At 44.9% G+C, this 27434-nt stretch overlaps 1 protein-coding gene and 1 long non-coding RNA gene across 2 annotated transcripts in view; both read left to right on the top strand.

Moving 5' to 3' along the window:
• Positions 1 to 12015, top strand: part of LOC309330076 (uncharacterized protein) — a 40045-nt gene extending 28030 nt beyond the window's left edge. Inside the window, exon 3 of the transcript XR_014151255.1 lies at positions 12001 to 12015. The gene's annotated coding sequence lies outside the window, so the exon portion shown is untranslated. The remainder of the gene's footprint in view (positions 1 to 12000) is intronic.
• Positions 12016 to 12132: 117 nt separating this feature from the next.
• Positions 12133 to 15488, top strand: LOC309330121. Its single transcript, XR_014151285.1, has 2 exons — positions 12133 to 14326; positions 14963 to 15488. It is a non-coding gene; the product is annotated as an uncharacterized lncRNA (long non-coding RNA).
• Positions 15489 to 27434: the final 11946 nt, after the last annotated feature.

Raw genomic sequence — 27434 nt, 5'->3', positions numbered from 1 at the left:
TCAATGAAATGAATTGCTGGCGGGGAACACCACAAAACCTTTCAATGGATGATGTCCAAGACAGTATATCCAGATTGAATCAACTGTTTCGAAGATGAATCTTCTCCAGCAAATAGTTTCAGATAGAATATCCATACAGGTAAATGTAATACTTGTGGATAAGAGCTCACTAACCCATTCATGCCAAAGTCTTGTCTCTTTAACACTCTTGTTCTCCAACTGTGGGAGACGTTTAGGTGAAGTGAACTGGAAGGAAGAGGCTACAAAGGCCCTTGGTTCAAATCCAATTATGCTTGGAGTCTGTTGCTCACTAAAGGAAAAAAAACTTGCTTTGCCCCCTGAACTCCTATATAAGTCCAGGGGGGGAGAATTAGAGCCCCCTGTCCTCCTCTAAGCCCAGTGGAAGCTGCTGCATTAGGTCAAATGGCCCACTGCCTCAACAACCTCAGTTTGTCCTCATCCACCCTACATCTGCCTATTGTCCTACTTACAACAAGTCCAGGGGGCGTTCACACACCCTGTGAGCATCCTCAGTCTCAGTGTTGTCCTTGCACAACTCAGACAAGAAGAGGATGACGAGAAAATTAGGATGAGTTGGCCATTGTTCTCATTGACTCTTGCCACACCTTCGCAAATAAAATAACATTTTTGTCTCAAATACACTTCATTAAATTGTAGCTATATTTTTAAGCTAATCGGACTGTGAGATAATTGTTCGAAACGTATGTCAGTGGCTTCCTTCATTTCTAAGATCCATATCAGGAAAGACATCCCACACAACTGTGTCATGAGTGCTCTAGACATTGCACAAAGCGTAAAATATCTATACAGCAGTCAGCACACAGTGGGTGCATGAGTCCTCAAATATACAGTGGTGCCCCGCAAGACGAACGCCTCGCAAGACGGAAAACCCGCTAGGCACCACTGTATTAGAAAATTACACAAATTGTAAGAAGCTTTCAACAGGCTTTGAAAATATGTTAACCCTTTTAAAATCAGTTGATGCAGCAGTCTAGGCTGAGAGGCAGTGGCTTGCCCAAGATCACCCAATGAAATTCATGGTTGAGTGAGGATTTGAATCCTGTTCTCTCATGTTCTGGTCCAGCACTCTAACCACCAAACATATGAAGCAAGAAAACAGCACCCTCACCCATCATCCTTTGTTACATACACACTTGAACTGTTGATCAGAACAAAGTACATTTGTCAATTATCCAGAAATCTTATTGACTTCTCTAACTTTATATTAATAATAATAATAATAATAATAATAATAATATACCCCGCCCTCCCCAGCCAAGGCCGGGCTCAGAGAGGCTAACAAGCAATAATAAAAACTAGTTGAATGATTACAACTTAAAAACAAACTTAAAATGCAACATTAAAATATTAAAATGTAGCCTCATTGCAGGAGGAGAAGGAAAAGAAAAAAGAAAGAGAGGGAGGGAATCAAATTGGCTCCAAGCCAAAGGCCAGGTGGAACAACTCTGTCTTACAGGCCCTGCGGAAAGAAATCAGATCCTGCAGGGTCCTGGTCTCATGAGGCAGAGCGTTCCACCAGACCGAAACCAGAGTTGAAAAGGCCCTGACTCTGGTTGAAGCCAGTCTAACTTCCTTAGGGCCCGGGACCACTAGGGTGTTGTTATTTATGGACCTTGAGGCTCTCTGTGGGGCATACCGGGAGAGGCGGTCCCATAGGTATGAGGGTCCTAGGTTGTGAAGGGCATTAAAGGTCAAAAGCAGCACCTTAAATCTGACCCTGTACTCCACCGGGAGCCAGTGCAGCTTGAAAAGCACTGGGTGAATATGCTCATTAGTCTCATTATTGTCTGTCCTGAATCCTCCAACATTCAGCTCCTTGGTGTGCCCAAATGTTCTAGAAAATTATGTCAAGACTCATTTTTCAAACCGTCCTGAATGTTATACATCTCTGTCAGGACACACAAGAACAGTGGTTCCCAACCTTTTTTTGGCCTTGCCCCACCTAAGCATCTCTAAAATCCTGATGTCCACCCCCATGACATATAATTCTTATTATTCAAAAAGAGAACTATTCATGTGGCAGAAGCCTAAAAGGCTGTCAACTGTGAATAACTCATTCTCGAATTGCCCCGCTCAAAAATCAATTTGCCCCCCTGTGGGGCGTGTGCCCCACGTTTGGGACCACAGCACTAGAGTGTGTCGTTTTAATGGGTGAAACATAATTTTTCTTCAGATATATTTACAAATAATCTCCTATTATTTTCATGATTCGACTACCTTTAGCTTCATAAATCTACATTTGACTAAAAAGCACACATACACTCCTTTTGGAAAACCCAATCATTTTAATTTTACCTTTTGAAAATGTCAGGCAATGCTATAAAAAAAATATGCTATGCATACAACATTACATTGTAATCATCAAACAATAGAAAGTAATGACATCAGTTAATAAGAAGTTTAAACAAGAAAATTAATCATAGAATCATAGAATCATAGAGTTGGAAGAGACCACAAGGGCCATCGAGTCCAACCCCCTGCCAAGCAGGAAACACCATCAGAGCACTCCTGACATATGGTTGTCAAGCCTCTGCTTAAAGACCTCCAAAGAAGGAGACTCCACCACACTCCTTGGCAGCAAATTCCACTGTCGAACAGCTCTTACTGTCAGGAAGTTCTTCCTAATGTTTAGGTGGAATCTTCTTTCTTGAAGTTTGGATCCATTGCTCCGTGTCCGCTTCTCTGGAGCAGCAGAAAACAACCTTTCTCCCTCCTCTATGTGACATCCTTTTATATATTTGAACATGGCTATCATATCACCCCTTAACCTCCTCTTCTCCAGGCTAAACATACCCAGCTCCCTTAGCTGTTCCTCATAAGGCATCGTTTCCAGGCCTTTGACCATTTTGGTTGCCCTCCTCTGGACCCGTTCCAGTTTGTCAGTGTCCTTCTTGAACTGTGGTGCCCAGAACTGGACACAGTACTCCAGGTGAGGTCTGACCAGAGCAGAATACAGTGGCACTATTACTTCCCTTGATCTAGATGCTATACTCCTATTGATGCAGCCCAGAATTGCATTGGCTTTTTTAGGCTTGCTTTGCTTTATTCTTGTACATCAACGTCATGTAGTCCTCATGTTTCTCATGTGTGTTCACCCTGCTTGCTGCTTCTGCGACTTGTTTCACAAACCTCTCTGTAGACTAAGCATGACAGAGCCATTGTGGAACTTGCATGGGGTTGTCAGTAAACTGCTGTATTTCTGCTGTAGTATGTATGCATGTTAAAGGAGGTTCATATACTCTTTCAGACCAATCTATCTGCTACAACAGGAATGAAGCACTGAGATTGATGAGAAGTCTCTTCCTCAGACGTACAGAAAGATCTCCCAGAATGTCATCTCTGTCCCTCAAGTCAACAATCTTTCAGAGCTCTCCTTTCCTCACAGTCATTTGAGGGACAAGAGTGTCTGGATTATAATTTCACTAAATGCAGAGAATTCCAGACCCTCCTAGTGTCCCTATTTTCCAGTGACAGTCCTGGAAAAGTTTTCTTGTCTCTATGGTCTTTGTGATCCAATACCTGTACGCTTGATCAATAGACTCATCCTTTATAACATTGTCACTAAGGAAAGAAAGATGCTCTCTAACTGATATTTGGGTACTGAAGGATTAGTTTTAAGTTCTGCAGTGGTGTCTAGCATCTTGTCTATGTGACCTGACCACTTGCTGTTAGGCAAAGTCTTCCCGTCAACTGATTTGATCAAGTGTCACAGGAATAACGTGCTCGTCTGGAGGACTGACAACCAGATTCTCTACCATTACTTTATATCCTCCAATATATCTATGAGGTTTACATGAAATTTAGGTGAAAGGTGGACTTGGCAATAGTGGATGAATCCACTGGATCAAAACACCTCCCACAAGCTATGTGCAAAGAAGCTGAGTCTTGTGGCAGCTTCAAGACAAAACCACCTACAGCTTCCTCCTCTTGTTCCAACCCATCCTCCTCTTGTTCCAACCCAACTCCACCCTCCAGCTCTGAAGCTCCCCCTGCCTCTGACTCTGGCCTCCTGACCAGCACAGTTCCCCACAAAACTCAGGACTCCTCTCCTGGGTCAGATTCCATCTCCCCTTCCATGGTGCACACTTCTCAGAGTCCTGCCAGTCCCTGACACTATGTCAAAGCCTTGGTCCATCAGCCTCAGTTTTGTCTATACTGATTGGCAGTGGATCTCCAGTGGTTCAGAGAGAATCTCCCTAATAATAATAATAATAATAATAATAATAATAATAATAATAATAATTTATACCCCGCCCATCTGGTTGGGCTTCCCCAGCCACTCTGGGCGGCTTCCAAAAAAATATTAAAATACTGTAATACATCAAACATTAAAAGCTTCCCTAAACAGCGCTGCCTTCAGATGTCTTCTAAAAATCTGGTAGTTGTTGTTCTCTTTGACATCTGGTGGGAGGGCATTCCACAGGGAGGGCGCCACTACCAAGAAGGTTCCCTGTAACTTGGCTTCTCACAGTGAGGGAACCGCCAGAAGGCCCTCGGTGCTGGACCTCAGTGTCCGGGTAGAACGATGGGGGTGGAGACGCTCCTTCAGATATACTGGACCGAGGCCGTTGAGGGCTTTAAAGGTCAGCACCAACACTTTGAATTCTGCTCAGAAACGTACTGGGAGCCAATGTAGCTCTTTCAAGACTGGTGTTATATGGTCTCGGTGGCTGCTCCCAGTCACCAGTCTAGCAGCCGCATTCTGGATTAGTTGTAGTTTCCAGGTCACCTTCAAAGGTAGCCCCACGTAGAGCGCATTGCAGTAGTCCAAGCAGAAGATAACCAGAGCATGCAACACTCTGGTGAGACAGTCCGCAGGCAGATAGGGTCTCAGCCTACGTACCAGATGGAGCTGGTAAACAGCTGCCCTGGACACAGATTTGACCTGTGCCTCCATGGACAGTTGTGTATCCAAAATGACACCCCAAATGATCTACAGTGGTGCCCCGCAAGACGAACACCTCGCAAGACAGAAAACCCGCTAGACGAAAGGGTTTTCCGTTTTGGAGGCGCTTCGCTAAACGAATTTCTCTATGGGGTTGCTTCGCAAGACGAAAAAAACTTGCGAGTTCCCACGGGTTTTTTTCGCTTCCCCCCCCTTTCCTAAGCCGCTAAGCCGCTTATCAGCTGTTCCGCTGATAAGCCGCTTAACAGCTGATCGCTAAAAGCCGCTAATAGCGCTAATCTGCTAAGCTGTCAATGGGCTTGCTTCGCAAGACGAAAAAACCGCTAGACGAAGAGAATCGCGGAACGGATTCTTTTCGTCTTGCGAGGCACCACTGTACTTGGAGGTGCCAGAAGGTGCCAGGGAGTGAACCAGCGAGCTTCATAATGTAATACAGGTGCTCTAACACTGAACTACATTCCTTCTCCTTGGTTGACATTCAACAGGCTTGTCGCCATATCATGTTCTTGTGACTACTGGATGTGTCTTATGGCTGGAAGCTTCACCTGAACCTTACATTGCATAACCAATGGTCGCTCAAGTTGGGTGCCTCACCAAGGGTTCTGCTGATGAATTGACACCTAAACCATCAGGACTTTTCTAAGCAATGTTTGAAGTTGGCATCCTGCAGAGGAGTGTGTGGGCATGATAATTGCTTAGGATGTGACTACTCTGCTCGTAATGGGCAGGAGGTGGTGGATGTGAGATAGGAAAATAATCTGGGTGGAATATACAGGTCAAACATGGGATAGCTTCATTCATACGCTGCATTCTGTAGGTCTTCCTCCCTTCCTTAGTGAATCAAACCCATCCAGTGCTTTGATTTGTTTCAGCTCATTTTCCATGGTAATCTACGGGAAAGTGGTGGAAATCATCTTTGAAGCTGGGCTAGGAGAAATCACTGCATTCCCCTAACCAATTCTCAAATTCCCCATTTTATGGAATCAGAACAATCGAAGAGTTGAGCTGAATCAGACCAGTGCCCTGCCTAGTCCAGTATCACGTTCTGAACCCCCTCTGCAAAGGAGAGATGATTCCCCCATTCCAGAATTCCCTCAATGCCCAATTCTCCTCTCTGCCAGAATTCCCTCAAGGAAGGCCACCAGGTGAAGATGGGTTAAGCAGCTAAATCCCTTCTATTTCAGTCTTGCTGGTATAATTTTGTCTAACCTATCCTGTTTTGTGCAGAATGTTATGGTGGGCCTCCACCAGTTCTTCAACCAGCTTTCCCATCAGCCCCCACCCAGTATGGGAAACAGTCAGAAATGATGGGATTTGTAGTCTATCAATATTTTGAAGGTTCCCAGTTTTCTGCCTGTGTCCTAGAAACATGTCACAACAATTGGGGATCACATATTAAATGAACACAGATGGGTGTGAAGGAATTGGGAACCCATGGTGATCCAGATGTTGCTAAACTCCAACTGCAATGAGTCCCAGCACAGATGCTCAATGGTCAAGTATGATGGGTACTGTAGTCCAGTGACATCTGGAGGCCATTTGTGCCCTACATCTGATTAAAATGTGCATGTATTGGCTGTGACCTGGTGTTTTTGCTTACCTCACAGCAATAATCACAACTGGTTGGATATTGGGGCAATCTTCTGTTTTGTTCTGGTCCTGCAACTGATCTCCTTCACTGATTTTACTCTGTTATAACTCTGTTATTATGGCCATCGCATAAGCTGCCCCAGGGCGGGTGGCGAAATATATCATTCAAAGGGTGAGTCATCTGCCTGCTACAACAAGTGCTTATTTTAAGGAAAAATTAAACTGCCGATGACTTTGCATTAGGATTGAAAATAAATAAATCACAAACTGATGTAGAAGCTTAATATCGGAAATATATGAAAGGAAGAGAAATTGAAACTGAGATTTGCCCAGCCCTAGTGAGCACAGATTTAAACCCTGGCATCTCCCCCCCCCCCCCAAAAAAAAAAAGAATCCTGAGAACCATTTGTTCAGGGGCTGGGAGTTGAAATTCTGTGAAGGGGAAGGTAGACGTCCAATGATTATTTGGCGGAAGCCTTGTATTTTAAATGTGCTTTAAATGTACGGTGTGTAGTCAGAAACTTTGGCCAACCAGTTGCCTATGGGGAAATCACAAGCAGGACACGGAATCATAGAACTGTAGAGCTGGAAGGAATATGAAGGGTCATCTCTTGTTCAACCCCTTGCAATGCTGGACATTTATTAAATGAGATAAAATTGTGCTTCCTTTGAATTTGCAAAATCGAACAGCAATTGAAATTGACCAATTTGTACGCTGCCATCGATAACACATGGAACTCAGCTATTATCTAACATGTATTTTTGTGTGTGTGTGAAGAAATGAGAAATTTAACTATGTCATTTATCAGAATGCACCCAGCTGTTGAATGCAACATGATGAGATAGAGAGGATTTGAAGTTGAGGAAGATTCAACATGCTTGAATGGCTTGGTCCCATTCTGTTTTCACTATGCCTCATGGCAATGACAGACCAGGTTTGCTACTTCTCTTTGGACCAAGCACAGCTCCGATCCCGGTGCTATTCCTCTGGTGGTGGGTTGGAATCATGAAACTCAAACTATTTTTATAGTTTTATAGGATATGCAGTGAAACTCCCATTAGGGATAGTCTGGGCTAAATTCGCAGCCATGTGGAACCAGATTTTTAAAACGATCTCTTCCACTATTTTAAATATAGTCTACATGCCTCTTTCTTTCTTTAAAGTATGTTCTTCTCATTCACTGAAAGACTGAAAAAAGGGCCCCAACTAGACTGGAGCTGTGCATTTTAAAAATAGGCCGGATGGTCCATTTTCTGGATTGATTGATTGATTGATTGATTGATTGACTGACTGACTGACTGACTGACTGATTGATTTATCTTTAAGGCCACCCAATCTGTTCTCCCTGGGGTATTACTGATTAAGGACATTTGGATGTCCCTCCCTCTTGTTGGGATCCATCTGTCCTGAGAGACAATTTAGTGCACCTCTGAGGGTGAAGTCAAACCACTGGGAAATCACAGCACCTGCTGTGGCTGCAGAGACCACTGATTCACAACTGCTGCCTCCCGTGTGGTTTTTGCTGCTGTGGCAGCACCAAAGAGTGATCTCTGAGGAGCAAGCCTTGGCCATATATATGGAGGTCCTGGGCTGCCCAGATGATAAGAACCCCCTTTCTGCCTTGCTGATGTGATCCAAAGGGAAAAAAGAGCATTTCATGTGGCCCCTGTTTGGTTTAGGAGTTGCTGGAAGGAGGCTAGGAAGACACTAGTATCTAACCTTCTTAGGGACTCCACTCTTTATTTGCGTAGGGTTTCTTCTCCTGATGATAACCCGCAAGGCAGCAGGAATGGCTTTTTCCTCGGGGTTTACTCCCAAAGCCTTTCTCACGAATGACTATAACCACAAGGCAAGAGAGATTTGGATCAGTTTTCCTTCTCCTAGATGAACTACCTTCTGAATATGATGAGCCCCATCTGCCCCCATGCCACTGTATTAGACAGTAATATAAAAATATCTGAGCAACTGACAGTAAATGATTACAAACAACCAACAGCCCCAAAGACTCAATGCCCATTCAGTACGTTGAACACTGAGATAGATGTACCATGGTCTGACTCTGTAGCAAACTTCCTCCTGTGCAAACCAGCTTTTTATTCAAGAATGCCAGGACTGAAATCTCAGTTGATTTTTAGGCTAAGGACCACAGCACTGTGGCAGAGCAGTAATATAAAGGTGGCTCAGTGGCAGAGCATCAACTCTGCATGCACAAGGCTCCAGGTAAAATCCGCAGCCTCTTTAACTAGAGCTTAAAATGACACCCTGTCTTCAACACTGCAGACTCACTTGATGTAAGACCATTCCTTATGTTCTATATTGGCACCAAGGCCCAGCGGCAGAGCATCTTGGTTCCTGCAGAAGGTCCTAGGTTCAAACAACGCTTCCAGGTAATTCTAGGAGAGACTCACTGCCAGAGACCCTCAAGAGCAGCTGCCAGTCCATGTGGATGGGGCTAGATGGTGAAGTCAGGTGTCGCATCCTGACACAAGGAACCCACAGACACAGGTGCATAACATACTCGAGTGTAACGGAAGATAGCAATCTCATGTAGGGATGAGTCAAAACTCATAGATGCAAGATGGTGGGGAGTTAAGGAAATCTGAGGTCAAGGGTGCGTCAAAAGCTCTATCAGAATGCCAGTGGTTTCTGAGATGGAATGCCTGGAGATGGTATAAAAAGCTCTTTTGTTCCAAGGGTTCCTCATTCGCTCGACAACACTTGACTTGACAACAACGTCTTCTCAGTGATCGACAGAGTAAGTATTTTCTCTGGACTGTCAATGGATCTGTCATTCTTCAAATCTAATTGAGTAGGACCAATAGCCTTCCATATTTGCAACTGGAGAAGTAAATGGCTGCTGGTAACAATGACTATGTTCTAGTTCCACTGGCGAAGGCTGTAGACCACCTTTGGCATGATGTTGTAGAGGATCAGGCAAATTCACTGACAGTGAGCTTATCAATGGCTCACTGTCAATGGCTATCATGGCTATGTCTGGAGCATTGCATCTCTGAGCATCAGTTACTGGAAATCACAAGTGCACAGACTGCTGCTGAACTCAGGAATGGTTTATTGAGGCATCTGGTTGGCCAGTATGAGAACAGGAAGTTGGCCTTGTTGGGTCTTTGTCAGGATCCAGTAGGTTCTTTATTTGTTCTCATGATGATAGGATGAGTCAAAATTCACGATGAACCAAATTCACGATGCTTGTGATAACCCAGAAACTCATTAACAACTTTAGATACTTGGGTTCCCAACTTTCAACGTTCAAAGCCAGCCTGACCAAAGGTAAAGGGTAATGGGATTTCTATTCCATTCTGATGAAATGGCTGCTGTAAACAATAGTTGTGGGATGAGCCTGATGAAACTCATCCTTTAGCAAGGAAGGGGAAGAGACCCTGCAGACCCATCTCTCCCCTTGCTACAGCCTGATGGAATTACTAGTGATGTGCTGAACCTCTGAATGGCCTTTAACTTGATTAGATTGTTGGGTTCATATAGCTCAGTGCTGCCTATTCCAACTTGCAACAGTTCTCCAGGATTTCAGACTGGATCTTCTCCCAACCCTTCCCAGAGGATCCAGGGATTGAACCTGAGACCTGCTTGCAAAGCTAATGCTCTACTTCTGAGCCACAGTCCTCCTCCATAGAAAGGAACATACAAAGTTGCTTTGTATTGAGTCAGACCATTGGCTAGCAGCTCAATGTTGTCCGTCTTAACTGGTACAGGCTCTGCAGACCCAGCCCTGTCTGATTGAACCTGTGGCCTTCTTCTGCATGCAAAGCAATTGTGCTACCTACAGAGCTATGGGGCCATTCCCCCTCTTAGTCAAACTGTTGGTCTATCTCACCTAGCTTTCCTCCTTTGACCAGCTGTGGTTGTCCATAAGTCTTAGGCAGCAGCAAATCTATGATGGAGATGCTAACTTTTTGAACTGAGCAGGGCTCTGATGTAGAAAGCATGTGTTTTACTGCTGAGTATTGGGATTTCTCGATTGATATAGCATTTTGCGAGAGCTTGACTAGTGCCTATAAATGGCTGTAAAATCGGGATTTAGCTGAAAATTTAGAGGGTTTTTATGGCATTTCTTTAAACTGTGTGTTAGATTGGCTGCACTGGAGCAGGGACAAAGAACCTTAAGCCCTCTAGAAATTGTTGGACTCAAATTGTTGATTCTATGATTCTAACTCCCACCAACCACAGTCAGTATGGCCAATGGTCAGGGATGATGGGAGTTGTAGTTCAGCTATTTTCTTGGACTCCAGCTCCTATTGGTCCCTGCCAGAATTATCAAAAGTCAGGTGTGTTGAGAGTAGAAATCTGGAAGTTCATAGGTTCCTCAACCCTCATGGGATTTTTAAAGGGGTGTGTGTCATTCTACAAGAAACGAAACAGTACAAGAGGTGGGTTGCACAAAACAATTCCAGGCTTAAATCAGACTAAATTGTTTCCACATACTGAGAGTAATCACACAATAGGGGGCTTAATCCTAGACAGGAAAGAGTTGTCCTTTTTCAGGGATACAGAATACGTATCCTGGGAAAGTCTTGTTGCACTGCAGAACAACATCTGGAGGATGTTTTACAAAATACCCCAAAAGCTGCTCCCTTGGATAAACTGGATCAAAAAATGACATTGGTCTTTCTCTCTCTTTCTCTCCCTCCAGAAGTTTCAAAGCCACAGCAAAGATGAGCCAACAACAACAATTACAACTGGGAGGAGGTGGCTGCTGTGGTGGTGGCCGTGGAGGTGGAGGCGGTTGCTGTTGCGGAGGCAGAGGCGGAGGAGGACGAGGTGGCTGCTGTTGTGGTGGCCGTGGAGGCGGTGGCTGTTGCGGAGGCAGAGGTGGAGGAGGACGAGGTGGCTGCTGTTGTGGCGGCCGTGGAGGTGGAGGCGGTTGCTGTTGCGGAGGCAGAGGCGGAGGAGGACGAGGTGGCTGCTGTTGTGGTGGCCGTGGAGGCGGTGGCTGTTGCTGCGGCGGCAGAAGTGGTGGTGGATTATCTCAACAAAGCCAGACGAGTGGTGGTGGATCTTCTCAAGGCGGAAGCAGCAGTGGAAGCAGCGGTGGGTGTTGCGGTAGATGAAGTCGATGCCCCCAGAAAGAGCTGAAATACCACACCACAATGACCACCACCTCTTGAAGATATCTTCTTGCAAAACAAACAGTTGCTGTCTTCTCCAAATGATGAGCCAGACCTTCCTGTGGCATGGAGAACATAAGTCTTTCATTTTCCTGCTATGGCTACCTCTTTAAAGGCATTAAAATCTTCTTTCCTGCAAGCCTTTCAGTGTCATGGTGTTCTTTTCCTATCTTCACTTCTCCATACACACATAACGTTCCTACTCTTTACCCACATATTCCATTCTGATTAGAAGCAGCTCCCAAGCTCTGCAGGTAGTCCTTACGTAGAACTTCTTGGAGATGCTGGGGTTTGAACCTGAGACCTTCTTCATGAAGAAGATTCCCTACCACTGATTTAGGAGTCCTCCAAAAATAGGAAGCTGCCTAGATAATCTTGCCCAGTATAGCCTACTGTGACTGGCTGCATCTCTCCAGGGCCTCAAAATGAGGAAAATATTTCCCATCCTTTTCAATTGGAGATGTTGTGGGCTGAACTTGGGATCCTTCTTCCATTACTGAGCTAGAATGATGGACTTACGGTCTCAGTATAAAGGAGCTTCCTATATTCTTCTTCCATGGTGGGATATGCAGGTGGCTTTTAAGAAAACTTGATCTCTTCAATAAACAGCTCACTGTGTACCTATTATTTTACATCCATTCTTATTTCAGACGAAGATAGAGGTGTTCTTTCGAATCTCCTCCCAGCTCCCACCTTTTCCAAAAACACCCAAATGTGTCATATTGTCTAATTCCTTGCCAAATAAACATAACCTGCTCTACACGATTATCACCTGACAAGAGAAGTCTGATTAGGAGAATATATAGATGAATGTCTAATGCTCTCCTTAGGGTTGTATATCATAGGAGCAGATTCCTAGGGGTCATAGTGGCTTCTCCCTCCAATAAAATATTTGAGGGAACTGGGGGCCCCCAAAAGTATATGGGCATTGTGCACCGTGTGTCATGTGATTGATTATGTGGGTTGTGGCTTAACTGGGCACCCACAATACTTTATTCAAATTGGCACCCCTGCTGCAGATGATTGATCTATCTATCTAGCTCAAGGTCAGTTACACTGATTGGTACCAGCAGCTTTCTAGCAATTGGACCTAGCCCCTCCTTCATGCAAAACAGCAGTTTTACCAGTGAGTTACAGTCCTTCCTTTGGGTTGGATCTGCGTTATCCCTGTGGACTCAACTGGTTGTCATCAGATGGGCTTTGGGTGAAATTGTATAAGAGTAAGGTATTTTACATGTTTGTGAGTGTTTGTTCATTGAATGTATTTATAAGCGAGCTTTGGGGATAAGTCCTTCCAAGCAGGCTTCCAGCAAAAACAAACAAACCAATGTCCCAGGTTCGATACCTGGCATTCCCAAAAACAAAAGAAGAATCATGATAGATCAGGCCAATGATGTATCTCATTCAATATCCTATTTTCACAGTGCAAAACCCCAAGAGTAGACCCTCCAGATGCCCCTATTTACCAGGGACAGTCCTGGATTTACAGAGGCTGTCCCAGTTTTTTATTTGATCCCAGAATGTCTGGCTTTTCCTTAGGACATCCTTATTTTCATTGGAGAAATGTTTGAGGGTATGGAGTTATCCAACCCCTGAGCCAAAGAGATAAGTCACTATAAAACCTTTATAAGACATCTGAAGGCAACCAGGCCTTCTCGGCAGTGGAAAGTCCTCCCATCAGATTTCAAGGAGATAAACAACTACCTGACTTTTAGAAGACATCTGAAGGCAGCCCTGTTTAGGAAAGCTTTTAATGTTTGATATTTTATCACTTTATCGCTTTTTTATTCTGTTGGGAGCAGCCCAGAGTGGCTGGGGTAACCCAGCCAGATGGGTGGGATATAGATATATTATTATTATTATTATTATTATTATTATTATTATTATTATTATTGCCACTGATAGTCCAATCCACATGAGTTTGTCTAATCCCCTTTTCAAGTCATCCAAATGTGCGGCCATCACTGTAGAGATGAGAGCTGCCACTACCAGAAATCATGCAGACTGCAGTCAGCCCAGGTTGCAATGGAAATGTGTGCATGGACTACAGAATAGCTCAGTCGGCAGAGCATAAGACTCTTAATCTCATGGTCATGGGTTCAACCCCCATGTTGGGCAAACAATTCCTGTATTACAGGGGATTGGATTAGATGACCCTACTAGTGCCTTCCAGTCCTATTATTCTATGAAAGTGGTGAGTAATCAAATACACATCTTATGGTTCATTTTAGCCATAACTAACTGAATTTCCAAGGAATATGGATGAGCTCTGCCCACACCAAGTGATCTCATAAGAGAGAGAAACACCCCTGGTTTCCCCACCTTGGAACTCATATGGGGTGTGTCCAGCAATCATTGCCCAGGTGACACAAGGACAACAAGACCGAGACCCAATGGATGGAGACATCATCCCTTGCTTGGAAATTCTGTGTGCAATGCCATGAGTCAAAGCCAAGGTTGCACAGCTCCAACTAATTAAGAAAGAGATTGGTACAAAATTCAAAGGAAATGAAAACAAATAGGCATGGCTGGGCAATGGCTCAATCGACAGGAGGGGTTGGCTAAGGAATAGTATAAAAAGGTGCTCTGGATGGGAGGCTGACATTCACAACAGCTGCACTTCCAGAGATCTCTTTGGTGAACTAGGTAAGTCTGTCTCTGTCTCTGTCTGTCTGTCTGTCTGTCTCTGTCTCTGTCTGTCTCTGTCTGTCTCTGTCTCTGTCTCTGTCTCTGTCTCCATCTCCGTCTCCATCTCTGTCCCTCCCTCGATCCCTTGTCCTCCTTTCAGGCAGTGGTGACTGGTGCCCGTTGGGACTGGCATGGTGGAAGGCCTTAGAAGCAATCTGGTTCCCTCCAATGCTGCTGGACTCCAGCTCTCATCATTCTCCTAACAACTCTCAGCACCCTTAACAAACTGCAGCTCTGATAATTATTTGGGGGAAGCCAGGACTGTTTAAAGTTGTTACTTGGGGCCTTAAATGTATGGTCTGAATGTGACCTTGGGAGCAATCTGTTGCTCGCCAATGTCCCCATCAGCCCCAAGCATGGCCAGTGTTCAGGGCTGCTGGGTGTTGCCATCCAACAACATCTAGAAGACACCACATTGGCTGCTAGTGGCAAGGAGCCCAACATCAGGGTTGTTGTGAGAGTGAAATAAAGCAGGGGAGAATCATTTATAAATGACTTCTGGGGATCCTGGGAGGAAAGGTAGGATGCAAATGTAGTCAGAAATTAACCAAAATATACAAGAGTAAGCCCAGATCTGCCTTCTGTTTCCTACAGGTTCGCTTTGACAACCAAGAAAGATGTGTTCCCGTCAGGACAAAGACCAATGCTACAAGCAGGAAAAAGAGGAAGGGTCCTGCTGTGGTGGCCGGAGGTCTTCCACCAGTGAGGACCGAGGTTCCTGCTGTCTGGGACGGAGAAACAGCGGAGGGTGTCATGGCAATCGTGGTTCATCTGCCTGTCATGGGAAGCAACAAGAGCAGCAGCAGCAACAGCAGCAAGTCTTCCAAGTGCCATCCCAGAAGCTGAAGTAACACCAAGGAGAATTCCTAGAAGGGCCTAATTCTGCAGGAATTTCAACTACTGTTCCTGAGCATTTGAGGCACTCTCGGCTTTATCCCTGCAACAAATTCCACCACCAGAAATGCTCCAAATTCTCAGCTACCTCTTCTCCTCTTCTAAGGGGGTCATCTCATGTGATATTTGGAGCATGAGAAGAGCAAAGAGAGTCATCCAGCTATTTCTATTTGCTGCTCATTTGCACACATGAGAGAATAAATAATAAACATTCATTAATAATGAACTCTTTATTTGTTCATTTTTATTTTTTATTCTAAGCATCTCTGCAGTTCATCCAAATAAGCTTCCATTTCTATCCAGCAAATGACCGTCAGCGTCACTTTGTTGTACATTCATAGGGAATTGCATTCTAATGGAACAGAGCCTTGGTCATCTAGCTCAGTATTGAGTACTCTGATTATTGCGTACATTATTGTGTACAGTCGCTCCCCAGGGTTTCAGGTAAGGGAGACAGTGATGCTTCTGAATTCCAGTTGCTGGGAATCACAGGAAGGAAGAGTGCTCTGCTGGTTTTGTACACTGTGAAAATAGGATACCTAATGAGATGGGTCATTGGCCTTATCCATTCAGGCCCTGCTTATGTTCTTATGAAGAAGCCAGAGATTGAACATGGAAGCTTTGTCTGTTATATTGTTGGAAGCCCGTTTGGGAGAACTTACCCTAAAAGCTCACTTATAAATTAATGAATACACATACGTCAAATACCTTACTCTTATACAATGTCACCAGACGCCCATCTGATGACCTGGGACCCGTTGAGTCTGCCCAGATAATATTGCTCCAACCCAAAGGATGGTCTGTAGCTCCATGGTAGATCTGCTGTCTTGCACGTGGAAAGGGCTAGGTCCAAACTCTGGAGAGCTGCTGCCAATCAGTGTAGCCAATCTTAAGCTGGATGGACCAATCATCTGACATTGTGTAAGGAAGTTTCTACAACCCTAAGGAGAGCATTAGTCATTCATCCATATATTTTCCTAATTAGCCTTCCTGGCTAATTTCTCTTCCCAGGTGGTAATCAGGTTGTGTCTGTTTGGCAAGGAATTAGACAAGATGACTCATTTGGGTGTTTTTGGAAAAGTGGGAGCTGGGAGGAGAATGGAAAGAACGCCTCTATCTTTTCCTGAAGTAAGAGCAGGTGTCAAATAATAGGCACACTCAAGAGACCAGGTTTAGATCAAGCTTTCTTAAAAGCCACCTGTATACAGTGGTACCTTGGGTTACAGACGCTTCAGGTTACAGACTCTGCTAACCCAGAAATAGTACCTCCGGGTTAAGAACTTTGCTTCAGGATGAGAACAGAAATTGTGTGGCGGCAGCATGACAGCAGCAGGAGGGCCCCATTAGCTAACGTGGTACCTCAAGTTAAGAACAGTTTCAGGTTAAGAACGGACCTCCAGAACAAATTAAGTTCTTAACCCGAGGTACCACTGTATTCCACCACAGAAGAAGGATATAGGAAACTCCTTCGTACTGAGAATGTAGGTCCATCATTCTAGCTCAATGTTGTAAGAATGATGGGCATTCTGTGGCGCTCTGGGGATTTGAGACAGGAGACTTTCCCTGCCCAACCTGGAGCGACAGATCTTGAACCTGGACCTCTACATACATAGCACGTGCTCTGCCACTCAGCGGTTGTGGTTGTGGTTGTTGTTGTTCTAACCCACCATTTTCCCTGATGGGACTCAAGGTGGATTACAGATAAAAACAAGATTTGCTTTTTTTTTAAAAAAGGAAAAACAATAATTAAAAAGCAATTAAACACCGATAGAACTATCTACATATCTAAAATCTGTTCAAAACATGCAAATAACTACACTAAAAAAATCATGGCACCAGTCCTTTCATTAAAAGCAGTCAACTCCCCAAAACCTGTAGGAGAAAGAAGGTCTTCAACTGCCAGCAGAAGGACATGAAGGATAGAGACAGTCTAGCTCCTCCAGGGAAGGGGTTCCAGAGCCTGGGAGCAGCCACCAAGAAGGCCCTTTTCTGCATCTATCAGAATATTGGCCCCTCTAGCACAGGTCTGTTGGAACTGAAGGACAGTATCTCTCTAGAGTAAGGCAGGGATCTCTCTCCATCCAATCTGGAGATGCCAGTGGTTAGACCTGGAAATTGAACCTGGGAAAATCCCTAGAATTCCCTGTAAAGAGGAATTGTTAAATCACCCTGAAAAATATACCTCTGTGAGGGAAAGGGGGGTCTCCTAACAACCATTAGTACCCTTAACAAACTACAGTGCCTGAAAAAAAATGGGGGGGGGGCATGAGTGTTCAAAGTGGTATCAGAGCACTTTAAATGTGTGCTATAGATGCGGCCTCAGGGGGACTCTGATGCTCTCCAACCTTACTGGACTCCATCTCCTATCAGCCCCAAGCATGGCCAACGGTCAGGGATGCTGGGAGTTGTAGTTCAGCAACATATGGAAGGCATCATATTCACTACCCCTGGATAAGTGTGTGTGGATGTGTGTGTGAACTGCAGTGGTGCATAGTTTCGATTGAGATTGGTAGGGAAGAAGCTATGGAGCTCAGCAGCCCATGGCAGGCAAAGCCAGCTAATTCTAATTTCATCCCCATTTAGTTCCACGTTGTCTACACTGATGTTGTCTCCAGACCTGACTGGATATGCTGGAAATTGTAGTTGGGACCTTCAGCACGCAAAGTAGTTGCTCTACTGCAGAACTTGCCTTCTCGCAAGTCAGAGCTTGGTCCATTGAGCTGAGCATTGAAGATTAATAGGTCAGAAGGCAGGGAGGACAACAGTAGGCAGAGAGGGAGACAAGGGCTGATGGGACCAACTAATTCTGATTTTCTCCCCATCCTCCTCCTCCTCCTCCCTACAATGGGCAGCACTGAAACTAAGTTGACAGCCAGGGCCACCCTCCTGATGGGCTGTAGGTAGGAAGGCAGGCAGGTTCATGTTGGCTGACGTTGGTGGTGCAATGCCTATTCACTTTAATGGACAAGCTTCCAGTGGATGTGTGTGGATTTGGCCAAGCATTTTATTTTGCATGCCACGGATCCAAAGTTCAGCCCTCAGCATCTCTAACTGAAAAGAGATCAAGTGGGAAAGGGTGGGAAATATCTTTCTCTTTTTGAAGCCCTGGAGAGATGCAGCCGGTCAGAGTAAACCATACCTGGCAAGTTACAGATAGGTAGCCGTGTTGGTCTGCCATGGTCAAAACAAAATAAAAAAATTCCTTCCAGTAGCACCTTAAAGACCAACTGAGTTAGTTCTAGGTATGAGCTTTCGTGTGCATGCACACTTCTTCAGATACACTGAAACAGAAGTCACCGGACCTTTCTATATAGTGAGAAGGTGGGGAGGGGTATTACTCAGAAGGGTGGTGGGAATGGGTGATTGGCAGATAGCTGCGATGAGCCTGTTGACGACTCTTAACGACTGCAATAGGTCTGACAGGAAAAAGCTGTCAGGAGATTCCCAGGACATTCTATACAAGATCTCAAAGTAGCTGTTCTATTACAAAGGAATTTCAGAAATAGACTGGAAAGAGAAGCTGCTGAATTGCAACTTATCACCAAACTTAAAACTATGGAGAGACCTGGTTTGAACAAAGACATTGGATTCTTATCTCATTATACATGACAAAGCCATTTTTCACCTTCTCACCCCTTGCTTTTTCCTGTCAGACCTATTGCAGTCGTTAAGAGTCGTCAACAGGCTCATCGCAGCTATCTGCCAATCACCCATTCCCACCACCCTTCTGAGTAATACCCCTCCCCACCTTCTCACTATATAGAAAGGTCCGGTGACTTCTGTTTCAGTGTATCTGAAGAAGTGTGCATGCACACGAAAGCTCATACCTAGAACTAACTCAGTTGGTCTTTAAGGTGCTACTGGAAGGAATTTTTTTATTTTGTTTTGACCATACCTGGCAAGATTCTCTTTTTTGAGGACCAGTGGCAGAAAGCATTATTGTTTATTTTAATGTAGAAGATCTCAGGGTCAATCCCCATTATCTCCAAGAAGCACTGCATAAGGACTGTCTGCCTATTCGACAGCTGCTTCCCATCAGAGTGGACAATATTGGGATAAGTGGGGAAAGAGTAGGACATTACGAAGCAGGTTCTGAAGTGTGCAGGAAGTGAAGATGGGGGAGAAAACACCATGACACTGAAAGGCTTGCAGGAAAGAAATTTTTTAATGCCTCCACAGAGGTAGTCATAGCAGGAAAATACTATGCTTCCCCCTCTGGAGGAAGGTCTGGTTCATCATCGGGAGGAGACAATAACCAGGAGATCTTCAAGAGGGTGGTGGTCATTGTGGAGTGGGGTTTCAGCACTTCTTGGAGGCATCTACTTCATCTTCATCTGCTGAGAACTTCCACCACCACCACATCCGCCACTGCTTCCACCACTGCTTCCGCCACCGCAACATCCGCCGCTGCTTCCACCGCTACTTTGACCGCTGCTTCTTCCACCGCAACATCCACCGCTGCTTTGGCTTTGTTGAGAAGATCCACCTCCACGGCCACCACAGCATCCTCCTCCACCTCCTCCTCCACCACCACCACGGCAACATCCTCCACTCCTCTGGCTTTGTTGAGATGATCCACCACCACCACCACCGCCGCAACAGCCACCACCTCCATGGCCGCCACCACCACCACAACAGCCTCCTTGTTGTTGTCGTTGTTGACTCATCTTTGCTATGGCTTTGAGAACTTCTGGAGAGAAAGAGAGAGAAAGACCAATGTGATTTTTTGATCCAGTTTCTCCAAGGGAGCAACATTTGGGGTATTCTGTAAGGCAGGTATGTGATCCGCCAGATGTTGTTGGTCTAGAACTCTCATTTTCCTTCTTCCATTGGCCATGCTAGCTAGAGATGCGAGAGGTAAGAGTCCGACAACATCTGGAGGTCCAGAGGCTCCCCATCTCTGATATGAATATTTGTCTAGACCAGTAGGGTTGCCAAGTCAGGAACTCAAGTTTTCAACTGTGTTTTCAAAAATCAAGATTGGGCCCCCTCTTAACCACAGTCTTCCCCAGGATAGGCATTCAGTATACTTGAAAGAGGACAGTTCCTTCCTGTCTAAGAAGAACCACTCTGTCGTGAGATTACTTTCAGTATGTGGACACATTTAGTCTGAATTTAACTCAAAAGTGGTCTGTAAGACAACCTGAATTAGCTTAGAGATACAAACCTGGGTATTTTTTTTTTCATGCAACTCCCCCCCCCCACCCTTGTACAAATTCCTTTCCTTATACAATAACAGCCCCTCCCTTAAGCATTCCACAAAAACACTTAGACCAGGGCTCAGGAACCTCTGATCTTCTCTGATGGTTGGTCATGGCTGAACCACAACTCCAATTACTCACAACTGGGGCTGCTGGGAGTTGGAGTCCAAAAATATTGTCGAACTACAACTCCCATCACCCTGACCATTGGTCATGCTGGCCAATGGTTGAGGGGAGTTGGAGTCCAACAAGTTCTGGAGGGCCACGGGTTCCTTGTCCAGCCAGTATAACCATGCACACACATTAAGAAATGCTATAAAACCCTACAGTGAATCCTGATTTTACAGCCATGTAAAGGCAGCAATCAAGCGCCCACAAAAATGCTAACTCTGTGGGGAAATTGCAATACTCAGTAGTAAAGCCCTACTCAGTTGAGTAATTAGCATCTCCAGCATAGATTTGCCTCAGCCAAAGACTCCTAGACAGCCACAACTGGTCAAAGGAGGAAAAGCTAGGTGAGGTTGACCAACAGTTTGACTAAGAGGGGCAAGGGCCCCATAGTGCAGTGGGGGAGAGATGGGTCTGCAGGGCCTCTTTTCCTTCTTTGCTAAAGGACCGGTTCCATCAGGCTCATCCCACCACTATTATGTACAGCAGCCATTCCATCAGGATGGCATTCCCATCACCTTTTACCTTTGGTCAGGCTGGCTTTGGATGATTAAAGTTGGGAGCCCAAGTATCTAAGCCCCTAGTTGTGAATGAGTTTATAACTTATCACGAGCATCTTGAATTTGGTTCAGTTAAATATCACCATGGGGAAAAATAAAGAGCCTGCTGGATGCGGACGAAAACCCATCTAGGCCAACATCCTGTTCTCACAATGGCCAGCTGCTTCTTGGTGAGCCTATAAGCAGCTCCTCAGTGTAGTGACAGTCTGTCCACTTGTGATTTCCAGTAACTCATGTTCAGAGGCATACCACTTCAGACAGTAGCGGTAGAGCATAGGCATCAGGGTTTCAAGGAGCCATTGACACCCTCATTCTCCTTAAGTTTGCCTGATCCTATAAAAATGTCAGGAGAGCCCTGCTTCATCATGTCAAAGGTGGCCCATCTTGTCCAACATCCTAGAATCCTAGAATCATAGAATCATAGAGTTGGAAGAGACCACAAGGGCCATCGAGTCCAACCCCCTGCCAAGCAGGAAACACCATCAGAGCACTCCTGACATATGGTTGTCAAGCCTCTTCCTAATGTTTAGGTGGAATCTTCTTTCTTGTAGTTTGGAACCATTGCTCCGTGTCCGCTTCTCTGGAGCAGCAGAAAACAACATTTCTCCCTCCTCTATGTGACATCCTTTTATATATTTGAACATGGCTATCATATCACCCCTTAACCTCCTCTTCTCCAGGCTAAACATGCCCAGTTCGCTTAGCCATTCCTCATAAGGCATCGTTTCCAGGCCTTTGGCCATTTTGGTTGCCCTCCTCTGGACACGTTCCAGTTTGTCAGTGTCCTTCTTGAACTGTGGTGCCCAGAACTGGACACAGTACTCCAGGTGAGGTCTGACCAGAGCAGAATACAGTGGCACTATTACTTCCCTTGATCTAGATGCTATACTCCTATTGATGCAGCCCAGAATTGCATTGGCTTTTTTAGCTGCCGCGTCACACTGTTGGCTCATGTCAAGTTTGTGGTCAACCAATCCTGTTCTCTTAGTGGCCAACCAGATGTCTCAATGGGAAGGCTGGAAGCAGGGTCCCGGGTGCAACGGCACCTCTCCCCACTTGCGCTTCCCAGTAACTGGTATTCAGGGGCATACAGCCCTCACCAGTGGAGGTAGAACATAGCCATCATGACTAGCAGCCCTTGACCCAGGCTTCCTCAACCTCAGCCCTCCGGATATTTTTGGCCTACAACTCCCATGATCCCTAGCTAGCAGGACCAGTGGTCAGGGATGGTGGGAATTGTAGTCTCAAAACATCGGGAGGGCCGAGGTTGAGCAAGCCTGCCTTGACCTCTCCGGTCACAAATCTGGAAAGCTATTGTTCCTACTCAATTAGATTTGGCAGAAGGCTCCCTTGAAGAATGACAGATCCATTGACAGTTCAGAGAAAGTGAGGTCCTCATACTTACCCTGTCGATAGAAGACGTGGTTGTCAAGTCAAGTGTTGTTGAGCGAATGAGGAACCGTTGGGATGAAGGAGCTTTTTATACCCTCCCCAGACATTCCATTTCAGGCATCAGAGACATTCCGGTAGAATTTTCGACCCACCCATGGCCTCACCTTTCCTTAACTTCACTCCATCTTGCATTTATGTGACTCATTCCTGCATGAGATTCCTATCTTCCGTTACATTCGAGTATGCCACCCACCTGCGTCTGTGGGTGCTTTCTGTCACCCCAGAGTTATGCGACACCTGACTTCACCTTCTGGGTGAAGGTTCTTTCCCGATATATCCGCCATCTGCTTTGGGTGTTTTGTTGAATCTTATGTTCCCATGAAACTCAAGATCTTCAAAACAGCATAGAACTTAGGGAGCCATCTATCACTGGCTCAGACGGTTGTCCCTTCTAACCCAGTCTACACTGACTGGCAGCTGTTTTGTTAGCCCCAAAATGGAAAGCGAGCGAGGTCCCAATCAAAGAAGATTGGCAACTTAAGTTGACAGAATGACCGCTCCCCACCTAAAACGGGGGGCGCCCTTTGCGTGAACGCGTGCAGCCCCTAGATCTGGAGCGGCTCCAACAGCATAGGCTTGGCTTTGCCTCCCCTCAGGTGGGATACCTGGAGGTCTCCACCTACCTCAGTCAGTTGTCCAATCCCACATGGGGGAAGCGTTGCCAAGGAGACCAGGCCAGGTAGGGGAGGGATTACCTGCCCACACAATAGAGGGAGGATCTTACCTGGGAATCCTCACTTGGCTCCAGAGCTTCTCCCACCCTACCCACCCTCAGTTAATGTCTTATTTTGCAGGTTAACTTTTATTCACAGGTTTTGCAGGTTAACTTTTATTCACAGGTATGCGGGCGCTGCTACATTAAGGTCGCTGTTAAAGGGCCGGAAAGGAATTTCCCTGCATTGGCAGGTTTCACCTTTCCCGTAGCAAAACATTAAAACTTTGGTGGTATCAGGCCTTGGGCAGAATCCTTTAGTCCATCTTCCTCTTTGCGGCGGCGATACCAGGGTTCCCCGTTAAAGGGGTTTCTGAAGGGAGGCTTTGACCGTACACCGAAAGGTCGTCATTGCTCTCCCCTGCAGCAGCGGCGTAATGGGGGCGGCTATCTCTGCTTGAACATATGTTCTCCAGAGCCGGCCCATCCCCCCCCCACACACACACTGGATAACCCTGATGCTTCCTAGGTCCCCGGCTGGGGACTGGGGAGGGAGAACGCCCAGTGCCTGAGCCAAGGTCTACCCACATTTGAAATTTAATAAAGTTGTGCCCAATTTAATCCCATAGCACGTTGTCTTGAGTCATTATTCCACATGACGGGGGGACCGCTCGGGATCGGGGGACTCCACCTGTCCACACAATATGTGCGGCTTGCAGACTCAACATACAGTGGTGCCTCGCAAGACGAAATTAATCCGTTCCGCGATTCTCTTCGTCTAGCGGTTTTTTCGTCTTGCGAAGCAAGCCCATTGACAGCTTAGCGGATTAGCGCTATTAGCGGTCTAGCGGCTTTCAGCAATCAGCTGAGAAGCGGCTTATCAGCGGAACAGCTGATAAGCGGCTTAGCGCTTAGGGAAAGGGCGGAAAAAAGCGGGGAAAAACACGGGAACTCGCAAGTTTTTTTCGTCTTGCGAAGCAACCCCATAGAGAAATTCGTTTAGCGAAGCGCCTCCAAAAACGGAAAACCCTTTCGTCTAGCGGGTTTTTCGTCTTGCGAGGCGTTCGTCTTGCGGGGCACCACTGTATAGAATAAGAGAACAAGAAGAACATCCATTTAGAGAAGATTGGAAAACGCTTATTGAATATGTGGGAAATGACTCTGTACAGCTGAAAACGCTGACAGCGTTGAGATAAATTCAGCAGTGTAAACAACTTTTGATGGATGCAATAATGGAATACTGAATGGCATAGTTTTTTTGTAAAATGTACAGGCATTCATGGTAAAATGAACCATGGAAAGAGAAGAAAGGTAGTCACTGCTTTCTTAAGGATTGTAAAAATGAGTTAATTGTAAAACAGATATATATATATATATATATATATATATATATATATATATATATATACAGTGGTGCCCCGCAAGACGAACGCCTCGCAAGACGAAAAACCCACTAGACAAAAGGGTTTTCCGTTTTTGGAGGCGCTTCGCTAAACGAATTTCTCTATGGGGTTGCTTCGCAAGACGAAAAAATCTTGCGAGTTCCCGTGTTTTTTTCCGCTTTTTCCGCCCTTTCCCTAAGCGCTAAGCCGCTTATCAGCTGTTCCGCTGATAAGCCGCTTCTCAGCTGATCGCTGAAAGCCGGTAGACCGCTAATAGCGCTAATCCGCTAAGCTGTCAATGGGCTTGCTTCGCAAGACGAAAAAACCGCTAGACGAAGAGAATTGCGGAACGGATTAATTTCGTCTTGCGAGGCACCACTGTATATATATATATATGTGCCACTGAGCTACCTTTATATTACTGCTCTGCCACAGTCCCATGGTCCTTTGCTTAAAAACTGAGTGAGATTTCAGTCCTCATGGTCTTGAATAAAAAGCTGGCTTTAATAGCAAACTGCCTTCTACAGAGTCAGACCATGGGTTTTTAAAACACTTTAAAAAAAACACAGAACTTTTTTTATATGTGTGTAGATTCCATCTGTGTTTGAGATTCACAATTTTCAACTCAATGGAAAAAATTCGGAGAAGATGCTTCCATTTTTCTAGGACTCTTTTTTTACAAGCACCGTCTCAGCTCTCTGGAATAATAATAATTTAAATAATAATAATAATAATTTAAATAATAATAATAATAATAATAATAATAATAATGTAGGTAAAGGTACCTACAGAGTCTGTGCTCACTAGTGCTCACTAGTGTTGGCTAAATCTCTCAATTTCAGTTTCTCTTACTTTCACATTTTTCTGTTCTTAAGTTCCCTTCTCCAGATTTCCATATCAGTTTGTGATTTTTTTTTATAAAAAAAAATCCCAATGCAAAATCATCAGCGTTTCAATTTTTCCGTAAAATGTGCACTTCATTTGCTACTCTGCCTAATAATGTGTGTGTTTATTACCATTTTCTCTGACAGAATGCATTTTTATATGCCATTTTCAATCTTATATGGGCTGATGAAGAATCATCCAGCTCTATCCATGGAGACTGGATACTTGTTGTAGCCTGTAGAGGACTCACCCTTTGAATGACATTTACTGATTCACTGTTGACTTGTTTGTGTTTATATTTCACCACCCATCATGAAGCAGCTTACACAACAGCCGTAATAACAGTCAAGTAAAATCGGTGAAAGAAATGAGTTGTGACACAACCCACCCAAAAAACAATAATGCAGCTGTACACTCAAGAGAGAAATTTCACCCAATTCAGTGCAGAGAGTTTGCCTCGCCCGATCTGAGCATCTATCAGAATAACATCCATTTGTTTATTTTTTTTAAATGTAATCTTTTTGGCCAGTAAAGAGGGAACCAGACTGGTGACTGGACTAGAGATGGAGGAGGAATTGGTTTGGTCTGCTTTTCACAGAGGCCTGATCTGATCCGTTGTACCCAGACTTACTTGATGGGTTGGTTCGCAGCAAATAGATGCCCCAATGCCCTTCTGGTGTGCAAAGAAAAAAATGTGTAGAAAAATACTTATTTCACACAAAGGGTGCAAACAAAAGGTGCACTTTCTGGGGTACTGCTTTTGAAAACACTGGAAAGCATTTTACATTTAAAAGTGGGTATTTCATATAAAACTGTACAACGTATGCACATTTTAAACAGGTGTTGGGAGACCGTATCTCTGCCTAATTGTCTTCTCAATCCAGCCCACGGATGGTCCGGGAATCAGCATGTTTTTACATCAGCAGAATGTGTGCTTTTATTTAAAATGCATCTCTGGGTCATTTGTGGGGCCTGCCTGGTGTTTTTACATGAGTAGAATGTGTGCTTTTATTTAAAATGCATCTCTGGGTTATTTGTGGGGCATAGGAATTTGTTCATTTTTTTTCTCAAAATATAATCCAGCCCCGCACAAGGTCTGAGGGACAGTGGACTGGCCCCTTGCTGCAAAAGTTTGCTGACCCCTGGTGTAGACAATCCTGAGCTAGATGGGCCTATGGTTTGACTGTGTAAGGTAGCTTCCTATCTTCCTATGTTCATCACCAGCTCCTACAGATGAAACATCAGCACATCATCCTAGCTTTAAAGTGAGAGCTATCTGGCTAGCCAAATGAATCAGCAACCACAGCAATGTTTCTATAATTGTTTTTCCATCAGCTCTCCAATGTTTTTTAAACAACAACAACAACAACAACAACAACACCCTGTCTTCCTGGTGAGTAGGTTTGTCCTCATTATTCACGTCCTTTTTAACTTTTCTCTAATGGAGGCTGTTTACAGTGATTGATTGATTGATTGATTTTGCAGCAGAAATCAATCGGTTGCCCCACAGAAAAGAACAGGGCTTCAATAAATAATAATAATATTTCTGTTATTTATATGCCACCCATCCAGCTGGAAGATGGGCAACATTTGCCTTTTCTTCTTCTTCTTTATTCAATACAAGCCATTTTCCCCCCTCGTGTCTTGACATAACTATTTGGTTTTTGTGGGACCAGTTGGCCCAAAAACTATTACACACCCTTGTTCTCTTTCTCCTCCAATTTTGGCCGTAACCATCAAATTTGATGTTGGAAGGCAGACAAAAAGGAGTTCTTCTCCACACAATGCATATTTCAGCTATAGAACTCACTCCTATAAGAGACTGTGGTGGTCACCAAATTGCCTGAGGATTAGGCAAATTAATAGATGGCT

This window comes from Podarcis erhardii (assembly GCF_964252035.2).
Source record: "Podarcis erhardii genome assembly, chromosome: 15".
Lineage (NCBI taxonomy): Eukaryota > Metazoa > Chordata > Lepidosauria > Squamata > Lacertidae > Podarcis > Podarcis erhardii.
Note: the sequence above shows the minus strand (reverse complement) of the source record. Positions and strands in the feature narration are given on the sequence as shown.